At 41.2% G+C, this 10890-nt stretch overlaps 1 long non-coding RNA gene across 1 annotated transcript; it reads left to right on the forward strand.

Moving 5' to 3' along the window:
• Positions 1–8197: 8197 nt before the first annotated feature.
• LOC121033380 (uncharacterized) lies at positions 8198–8938 on the forward strand. The gene is made up of 2 exons (XR_005791862.1): positions 8198–8548; positions 8757–8938. It is a non-coding gene; the product is annotated as an uncharacterized LOC121033380 (long non-coding RNA).
• Positions 8939–10890: the final 1952 nt, after the last annotated feature.

Genomic DNA, 10890 nt, shown 5'->3' on the forward strand with positions numbered 1-10890 from the left:
GGCTCCAGGCTCTGAGCTGTCAACACAGAGCCAGATGTGGGGCTTGAACTCACGAACCGTGAGATGACCTGAGCTGAAGTCGGATGATCAACAAACCCAGGTGCCCCCTCAACGATACGCTTTTAAAGAGAAATACTTAAAACCTATGATACAGAAAGATTGAAAGTAGAAGGATGAGAAAAATGTTCCATGGAAATAGTGACCAAAAGAATAAAAATAAAGAAAAAATAAAGAAAAAAAGTGATAAAAATCAGGAAAGGCAAACTGTAATAAAAAACATTGCCAGAGAAAAAAGAGGAGCGCTTTGTAAATGTCAACACTTGATGTCACCAGGATGATTTACACAAAGTAGACAAATGAACTTTTCTACCAGCCGAAGCTATCTAGGCTGGACTACCTCAGGGAGTGTTAGCAAGTTATCCACCACACGGGGCGCCAACAACTCAAAACCCACCTTCTCCAAACATTAGGCTCTTCTATAATTCTATGCATAGACACAAAATCTTTCTAATACGAGAATTTTCTCAAAGTGGAGTTGACTGCACTGGGAAATGGTGATTTCCCACCGAATTCAGCCTTGGCTAAGACTGTATCATATTGTTACTGACTAGCATAGTGCCTGACACATAATAGGAGTTGAATATAGACTTTTTTTTAATTTAAAAAAATTTTTTTTTTTTTTTATTTTTGAGACAGAGAGAGGCAGCGCACGAGTGGGAGAGGGGCAGAGAGAGAGGGAGACACAGAATCGGAAGCAGGCTCCAGGCTCTGAGCTGTCAGCACAGAGCCTGATGCGGGGCTCGAACCCACGGAGTGTGAGATCATGACCTGAGCCATAGTCGGATCCTCAACTGACTGAGCCACCCAGGCGCCCCGAATGTAGACATTTTTACATTGAATAAATTAATGGATGGCAAGAAAAGAGGGCTCCTAAAGCCTCTGTAACCTTGACATCTTCGATCCCCATCTACTATGCAAAGTGTTTAAAAAACGATTAATGAAGACAGTTCGGGTAGTACAAACAAACCCGAACACTTCATGAAGCAGAGAGCCTTCTTTCGGAAAAGTACAAAATGGGGAGGAAGGCAGGGAGCTTTATAGGATTAAGAATAAAGAACGAGGAAACGAAAAATAGGAAATACCTGACTGGCTGGGGCCACATAGTCGACATTATTTGTGGTGAGAAAGAACAAGTAAATGAGTATAGCGTGTGTGCACAGTTGGCTCGGCGTTTGGGGACTGGCTGAGTGGATATACTGTGTTTCTGGTCAAGTGGAGCATGTACAGGGATGTGAAAGTCCTCCACATCTTGGTTTGCTGATGTGGCACCCCAGGCAGGAGCAGCTCCATTTGGGGTCTAGAAAGTTATTTCAGCAAGATCTAATGAATGATTTTACTCAAGATCTAATGAATGAGCTAATGTTAGGAAGGTTCTAGCATTAAGGATCAGAGAGGCCACCTGGAAACAGGTGGTGTGTTTTTGACTTACCAGTTGTTTATAGATTATGTTTGCAGAAATTAATACTTCAAATGAGTGCCACACAGCTCAGGTTCAGACATGTGTGAAAGAAGTCTCAGATCTTTTTGCAGTTTTTGCTAAGGCAGCGAGTCGGGCCCTCTCTGAAGGGGAGTGAGGGTCACACAGCATGTGTGCTCCTCTCTTCCTTCACCCATCACTGCCCTCCACTCAAATTGAATTCCCATTCAGAAGCCCACCTCCAACTCTCTCACTGCCCTGAGGCCCTCTTGGAGAGGTTTAAATCACACACTCTGGCTGTGACACACTCATCCACACCTGACCTGGGGAAAGAGGCATTTTTAACTCTGACCAAGTCTGGAAGTGTGGCTGCTTTCCTAATCACAGACTTCTTACTCTGCTTCCCTTGCCAGCCCGTGGCCAGCATCTAGGTAAGCTCTCAGTGGTGCCATTGACGCCTCTCGATAGGCTTGAAATGGGGCATCAGTACGTCCCACTGTCTCCCCTGTCTGAGGGAGGAGAGCTGGCTGGCAGTCCTCAGTACTTAACACACCAATAGCTCTCTCCAAAATTGATAGAAAACTCAGCAACCCGTTTTCCCATCTTTATTTTCCAAGTCTTTTTATGCCCTCAATATATATGTGTGAGGATTTCATGAGTCACGAACCATGTTTAAGGGACCTACTTTGATGTTTATGCATGGTACTTTAACTTTGGAATGAAGCATCTATGGCATGTTGTAAAGTAGAAATGCAATGCAAACCAAATACATAATTTTAAAATTTCTAGTAACCATATATAAAAAGGTGAAAAATGAAGAGGTGAAATCAGTTTTTGTAAGATATTTTAACCCATTATATCCAAAATATTATCATTTCAACATGCAATCAATATAATTTTTAATTAGATGTTTTAAATAATTTTTCCTGTAATAACTCTTGAACTATGGTATGTATTTTACACTTACAAGGCCTGTCATTTCAAACGACATATATTTAAAGTGCCCGGGAGTCACCTGTGGCTAATGGCTGCTGTTTTAGGCATCACAGAATTATTATACAGAGCTCAAATGGAGTCAGCAAGAGTCCTACTTGTAACATGTTAACTAGCCCTTACACAATATTGGAAATGAAAGAAAACATAAACTGCATTGTGATAAATACGAAGTGTTTTTTAACGGTCACCAAACTGAATGGTTTCTTTGACTGTTGTACCCACTTTCACCAGCAGAGGGCGCTCAGAGCTGGCAAGACAGCCTAGACTTTGCTGTACTCACAGACTTGGCACTCTTTCAACTAGACTGGCTGGATATAAAAACCAACACATTGTTTCAGTTAGGAAAAATCGTACTTTTACAAAATAACACTTTACCTATAAAGGCATTAGATTATAATTATAGAAACTTTTAAAAATTGATATGTAAAATCTAAATCAGTTAATGCATCACCCGTAGACCCACTGAAACCCAATTACAAACCCTTTCCACCACATTCTGTTCCAAGCCCTTCACTGTACATAGGATTTAATTCCATGTAATTGCAGTCATATGAAAGGGTTCAGGGATCTTTGAGCATGTTTAAAAGCTGATGGGAATGATAAATTATAGAGAAGAGCTTGAAGAACATGGAGAGAAATTGACTACTGATAAAGTTCCTGAGGAAGACAGGAACCAGAGACATGGTCACACATGTGCTATTTGTGTAACAGGCGTACCTAGAGAAGGAGTTGGCCTTATAGATCACATCATAGAATAGCCTATTCTACATGACCTATTCATACGTGGCCACGTATGACACGATGGCAGGAGGAAAGTGTGGACAGATAACCTAGATCTAGAGGTGTGAAGTGGATAGGGTTTCTGTAATCTCTTCCTTCCGTGTAGTAGAAGGGAACTGATTCTCTGTGCTGAGAATGAGGAAGCAAGGTTGGAAGCTTGAGCATGTGAAATAAGATGTAAGATCTAGTCTACACCAGAGAGTGGGATTTAGAAGCTTATGGAAAATGTGAGGGTCTGGAAAAATGCCTGAGACAGTATGGAGGGACTGACTAGGAATCACTGAGCAGTGTAGACTGGGCAGCAGCTGTGACTGAGTTCTACACGCTCATGATGGTGTCAGTCTTCATGGCCTCTTGGTTTGTGGCGGCTGCATCAGTGGCCCACATGTGGAAGCAGAAGACGGGGCTGGTTGGAGGTGTAGGTGCTCATGTGCAGCAGTGTCAAAGGACTGGAAGGAAAGAAAGGGCTTGAGGTGAGAGCAGCCTGAGATCTTGGGATGAGGCTGGAGCAGGGAAGTGAGTCTGTGAGAAGAGGGAAGAGTGCTCCAAGAGACTATGAGGATCATAGAGTCGGGGTCAGAAAATGAAGGAGTGTAAAGGATGAACTGTTTTGGTGAGAAGGAGGATAGCTTAGGGGCACCTGGGTGGCTCAGATGGTTAAGCAAGTGACTCTTGATTTCTGCTCAGGTCATGATCTCGCAGTCTGGGTTTGAGCCCCTGACGGGCTCCACACTGACAGTGGGTAGCCTGCTTGAGATTCTCTCTCTTTCCCTCTCTCTCTGCCCCTTCCCCTTCTCTGTCTCTTAAAAATAAATTTTAAAAAAGGAGGATACCTTAGATATAGTAAAGGACGTAAGCCCAAGCAAGGGGTAATTGATTGAAGTGGGCTACAGAGAAAGAGGACTGTAGTTTGGGGTCAAGGACATGGGAGCCTAGGTTGTCTAAAGTGTTATTTACATAGGTACTGAGTCCCAGAATGTGAAAGTAGGAGCTGTCATGGAGGCTTACTTTAATAGCAAAACAAACAAAACAAAAAACAAAACAAAAAAATAGAGTTGAGAAGGACAACAATCTCATGATGCTGATCTCCAAGGTAATCCTTGGGTAACCAGGAATTTGTGTCAGTTTCTAGGCATGGGACTTGGCGATGAAGCAGAGGCTGCTGGAGCAAAATGCAAATACTTTTGAGAGAGTAAATTTGGACGTTTTCAGGCCATGCACTGTGGGGCTTAACAGCAGCAGATGATGGTGGTTAGAAATAGGTTTTTGACTCTTCCTCGCTGTGTGGCTTGGTCAAAGCACATACCAGCTCTGAAACTTAATTTCCCTATCTATAAAATGGGGATAATGATATAATCTACTTCAAAATTTTATAGTGCCTTTTTCATAGAAAATATTCAATAAATGACAGTTACCATAATCAAACCTAAGAAAAACCAGGTGTGTTTGATAGAACCCAGAATGTACTCAAACTAGGAGGATGCTCCGAATTTATAATACATACCATGTATCAAGCTTCAATTGTGGGCAAAGAAACAGAGAAAGAAACCAGGGGATGGTCAAGATCACTTGGTAGGGTTATCAGGATCTTCAATTCCTAGCCAGAATCTATAGTATCATCTCCTTTCCTTTTGTCAGATATCTGGCCTAAGTCCTTCTCACTTACCGAAGACCCTTAACCTGGTTTCTCTTGAATATTTCTCAGTATGTGGAAATCACCACTGTTCATGAAAAACAAAACAAAACAAACAAACAAACAACAACAACAAAAACAGGGGCGCCGGGGTGACTCATTTGGTTAAGTGCCCGACTTCGGCTCAGGTCATGATCTCGAGGTCCGTGGGTTCGAGCCCCGCGTCAGGCTCTGTGCTGACGGCTCAGAGCCTGGAGCCTGTTTCAGATTCTGTGTCTCCCTCTTTCTCTTACCCTCCCCTGTTCATGCTCTCTCTCTGTCTCAAAAATAAATAAATGTTAAAAAAAAAAAAGTAAAAAAACCCACGAAAAACAAAAAATCAAAACAAAAAACTGCTCTTTTCTTCCCTTTCCTCTTTTTTTTCCTGTTTTTTTTTCTTTTGGCACCTTTAAGAGTTAAAAGGTTTTCCCTTATGTAGCATAAGTCTGTTTTTCTTTGTTTCCAATCATTTGACTTTCTTATGCCCTCTGGCAATTCTATTTTCTCTTCTACCTGACAGCTCTTCAGACATTTAAAGACAGTGACTGTCTCCCCTGATGTTCCACTCCTCTAAGACACCCCTAGTCTGACAGTGTCCTTTTACAACATGCCCCAGGGCCTTTGCACTTCTTATTGCCTCTTTGCCTATTTTCATCTGTCTCTGTCCCTACTGGTACCTCACCTCCAGGCATGGTCTGAATTCCACAAAACTGAGTAGGGCCATCGCCATACAAGGTTCGGGCGTTTACTTCATGCAATTAGAACCCACAGACCTTCTGTTAAGCCTTCCATCTGCTTTCTCGCGTACCACTCTTATGAACTTCCCCAGCAATGTGGATGAATTTTGCAACAAAGGGCAGGGCTTGCTCTTTTTCCAGGTTACATTCATTTTGTATATTTGCCCATGGTCTACCTTTGATGATTTGGGGAGATCCTGACTCTGGAAAATTGGATTTATGTGCAGATTTGAAGAACACTGGCTAAGGCTTGGGTGACTGGCAGCTGCTTCATTTAGGAACTTGGAAATTATGTTCACAGTTAAGGCCCCGGAGGCCTTACATCTCCCGGCTCACGTGGGAAGGCTGGAGGGAAGGGGCCACACAGCCTCTGGCAGCGTGCTTCCTCCTTGAAGATGAGTGGGAGACAGTGGGCTTGCAAACTAAACTGCAGTGTTTGTACTGACACTGGCCCATGACAACACTTTTTTCATCAGAAGCAAAAGTATTATTACTTTTTGAGGAGGATTTTTACTTTTCAAATTATACCTTTCCTACTGTGAATTTTAGTGTTCTTTAGTTTACAAGATAGGTGTGCTAGTAAGTGGATTTTTTTTTGTATTTGCTTACTTGGAAAATAAAACTTGGCAATCTGCTGATCTACCAAATTAGGGACCATTGTTCTGTAACTTCTCTAGCTACATTACATAAATCTAATGAACAATACATATTTTACTTTTTAAGGAAGGAAAAGTTATCTTTGACCTTCTTAGGATCCCTTGCTGGGTCTGAAATGATAGATTTAGCGGGAGAAAAGCATACAAATTTTACTGAATTTTTACATGTACCTGGGAGCCCCCACAGAAGTATAAAGACCTTAAGAAATGACCAGAGCAGGGGCTTTTATACCTTTTAGACAAAGAAAGAATAGATCTGTGAAGAACTGATGACGCAGAGGAGGCTGGGTTAGGAATAATAAATGGGGAAGAGGTAACTAGGAACATAAGGGTTAGTTTAACAAGGTTTGTTGGTAAAGATTTCTTGATCCCAAACTCCCATCATGCATAAGAGACTCCCCGTTCCTCCTGATGTAGGGACCGTACCTTTCAGAGGTCCCTGTCTCAGGGAAGAAAGGCAAGAGGGAGGTCAGAGAGAACTTCCCAATCCTGCCATTTTCTCAAACTCCTGCAGCTTAAGACATTCAATGTGCCAAGGTGCCATATTTGGGGGTAGTGTTTCCTGAACCCATCAACTTTCTTTGAACACTTAAGAAGCAGTGCATAAACTAGACTTGCTATTGTGAGGACAAGAGAGATTTGCCAACACTAACAATCTTAATGTTCACAGTAATTCCATGATGACCATGAACTACCCACTCTGCAGAGGAGGAAGCCAGTAATTGGCAGGGGCAATGTGGCGTAGTAGGCTTGGCTTCTAACCAGCACGTTTCCTGGCGATCGCTTCTCTAGGTCTTAGATCGGGTTCTTGAAATATGGCTAGGGTAGCAACATAGCTGTGAAATGGAAGCAGGCACCGACTAGAAAGTGAGTTAGTAAGTACAGTTTCTGTGTCGCCTTGGGCAAGTCAGTTCACCTCTCTGAGCCTCACTTTACTCATCTGTTAGACTATGTAGTGAAGCCCTGTTCTAGCTCTGAAAATTATATTTTAGCCATGTTGATGGAATATAATAGGAAAGTACAAGGGACTGATAAGAGGTGAGTCAAAAGCAATGAGGCTACTTCCTTCACATCTGCATGTGGCTTGAGGGGGTTCTCTTCTAATGGAAATATGTGTAGTTCTAGGGACAAACCCTTTTGCTATAGAATGGAATGGATTATAGGAAAGAAAAAAGCCAGAGAGTCAGGTAAATCAGACAGACCCTGAAATCGATTGCTGTGTTCGTGGTGTTGCTGGAGAAACGACCTGCCCATTAATCAAGTAGAACCATGAGGCATAAAGAAAGCCATCAGCCCAGCAGGAAATGGGTTATTTTGGTAAATGCCAGATCTTCCCTATCTTTGTCTGCCCTCTTCCACTCTATTTTAATTGACATGTTCAATGCTTTTTGATCTACAGCAATTAAGAGGCAGCTTCTGCTGATGGAAGCTGGTCAGGACTTTGAATCTGACACGGGGACCAGAGGGAGAGCTTCATCTGCCAGGGAGCTGGGCTGTCAGGAGGTGCGGGGGCCACCAGGGGGTGTTGGCCTTTGGCAGGACTAAGAGCTCTTGCTGAGAGAGAGGCAGTCCTGCTACTGAGGTGAGAGCAGCGTGTGCCGAGTTAGCAGACTCAGAGGGACGAGCTGGCAAAAAGAATCACATCACATCCGTCAGAGAGAGTGATCAAAAGCAACAGGACTCAGGCAGCTGGCAAAAGGACCCCTGGAAACGCGGCTTCTCCAAAAGCACAGCTGACCCCAAAGACTGAGAGTGAATGGATGGGACTCTGGAGAGTTAAATGCCCTGTCACCTCTCTCTCTCTCTCTCTCTCTCTCATTTTTAAACATTCATCTTTTTCAGCTTACCACTTACAGATTTTTAAAAGATATACTCTTCTGTACAGTGTCTATATATATTGGATTTGGGACGTTCCAGTTGGATCCCATTTATTTCTTGGGGAACTCTGCCACTATGAATCTGAATGATTCTTCAAGCAAGAGATGGTGCAATGTTTCTTTGCCTCCCCTCATTTCAGAGCCAGGTGTTGAAATGAAATGAAAAATTGCTTCATTCCAAATTCAAAGAATATATTTTTCTGAAAGTTGTGCCTGAGGCAGAAAAGTAGTGTATCCATTTCTGAGAAGGGATATTTTAATCTCCTGAATCATGACTCTTTGGCCACATTCTCTGTTTACTGTCTCATTCGGCCTGTGACTTCATAAAGAGAAAGGGTCACTTTCTCAGGAAGGTAATTTTGTTTTTCATTTTCTTTATAATCATATGGTAGCTATTTGGCATTGCACTCTCAGAAGGAAAACATTTAACATTTTTAAATAAATATGTTTACTGCAATTAAACCAACTCAAACTTGTTCATTCTGAAGGTTGGATTTTTGTTAAATTTTTATTAAAAACATACCTTATGTCGTAGAAAAACAGCTCTCTTTTCTGTTGCAGATGTCCACATTGTGGAAACTGAGGCCCACAATGATCACAGGATCTACCCCAAGTCACCTGGTTTGTTGATGGCAAACAGGTCTTAGACTCCTTGTCTTGACTCCAGCCCTGTGTGTGTTCTTTCTAACTTACAGTTCCAACCTCTGTTTTCAAGTAAAAACCTGCAATACAGTGAGAAGTAATAGATGGTTTCTGTATTCTTCTTTAGAATGTGGTCTGAGAATGAGCAGAATGGATACCCTGGGCAGAATGTGAAAGATAAGAATCTTAGACCTTATCCCAAACCCATGGAATCAGAATCTGCATTTTAAATTAGTTCCAGAAGATTCAGGTGCAACTTGAAATGTGTAGCATAGTGAGTTTTCAGGCAAGACTTTAAAATTGAATTGATGGATATATTTTGTTAGGGTAAGCTCTTTAGCCTTCATGGGATTGCAAAATAATGCATTGTGCGTATTTTTTTTTTCAACTCAATAGGCTGTTGCTTATTCTTTAATTTATCTTGTCAGATGACAAAAGTTTAGCACTGTAGGTGACTAAAGAAATAGTTATTTGAATCATGTACAAGACTAGGAATGATCTCCAACATTACACTAAATATTAAAGTAAAGCCTTTTGGGCTGACACTCAAGGCCTGCCTTAATTTGATGTATAGCACTAGGGGACTGTGGCGGTATAAAAAGACTTTTAGAAATGAAAGCGGAAGACGTGAGACTGAGCTATCATCTTTCACTAAGAAATAAGACTCAATTAAAACATTCTTCGCAAACGTAAGTTGAAGGTGGGGAACGTTTTGTGTCCTCTTTCTTGTACGTGAATTTTCATATTAGTGGTAAGAGGTCTGGCATCACAAATTTAAACCATTCTATTCCCACAGTGGAGTATTGGAGCAGGGGTGACTTTGCATACTGGGCTTTGATCTATGTTATTTTCTCTCCTCCCCATCACCAGTCTCTGCCTTGTCCTCTCATCTTCCACTATTCTAAGAATTTATTAAAACAGCTTCTTCAAAACCATTTTCTGTAATGCCAGGGAAATGACTTTTAAAACAAACAAAACAAAATCTGAGAATCTTACCTCCTGCTTAAAACCCCCAATGTCTTTGTTTTTAAGGATTAGGTAAGAAATTCTTAATTGACTGACACCCTTTTTTTTTAAAAGAGAAATACTGATATTTATTTACTTATTTTAGAGAGACAGAGAGAAAGCATGAGTGGGGCAGAGAAAGAAAGAGAAAGAATCTTAAGCAGGCTCCATGCTCAGCACAGAACCTTATACGGGGCTTGATCCCACAACCCTGGGATCATGACGAGCTGAAATCAAGAGTTGGATGTCCAGCCAACTAAGTCACCCAGGTGCCCCAAGGAATACTGATTTTAGTTCAACATAAGGTAAACTCTAGGCAACTGTTATCTTTCTGCCTAAAAATTAGCAAAACTCTTGAAACAAAGCAAACATTTCCCTTATACATATTACATGGCTCCAGTTACAAAAAATATATATATATATATGAAAACGTTAGAATATAAAAATGGAAGTCTGAGATCTTTTTTTAAAAAGTGTATGAAAATACCTCCCATAAGCCCTGTCAATATTGTTCCTTATTCTACAAAATAGCACCAGTAAGAACAGTAAAAGGTGTTAAAACCCATTATGACAGCATTTCTGAAATGCAGTTTACCAGACCTCCTCACTGCCCTTAAAAATGAATAGAAAAGGACTTTAAAATTTCTGGAGGGAGAATAAACCTACATTTGAATGTGCACTGTGATCTGACTCTTCCCCAATTCACCAATGCAATGTGTGAGCCTTGATTGGGTCCTGGATAAAAAAAGAATATTCCTATAAAGGAAATTAATGGTATAATTAGAAAAATTTGAGAAAGTATACAGTCTGTATCAGGAGAGATAGCCCATCAATGTTAATTTCCTGATTTTAGTAATTGTACTGTCTTTATGTAAAAACGTCCTTTGTTTTAGAAAGTTGCAGTCAATTTAGAGGTAAAGGGGGCACTGTATTGTCTGCAGCCTACTTTTAAATGGTTTAAAAAATAAAAGTATAATACACACACATAAACAGAGAATGGCTAAAAGAGAAACATACACAAACAGAGAGACATGCGCAGTAAAAAGTT

The sequence above is a fragment of the Herpailurus yagouaroundi genome, unplaced genomic scaffold (genome assembly GCF_014898765.1).
Source record: "Herpailurus yagouaroundi ecotype Mexico unplaced genomic scaffold, PumYag 159, whole genome shotgun sequence".
Taxonomy (NCBI): domain Eukaryota; kingdom Metazoa; phylum Chordata; class Mammalia; order Carnivora; family Felidae; genus Herpailurus; species Herpailurus yagouaroundi.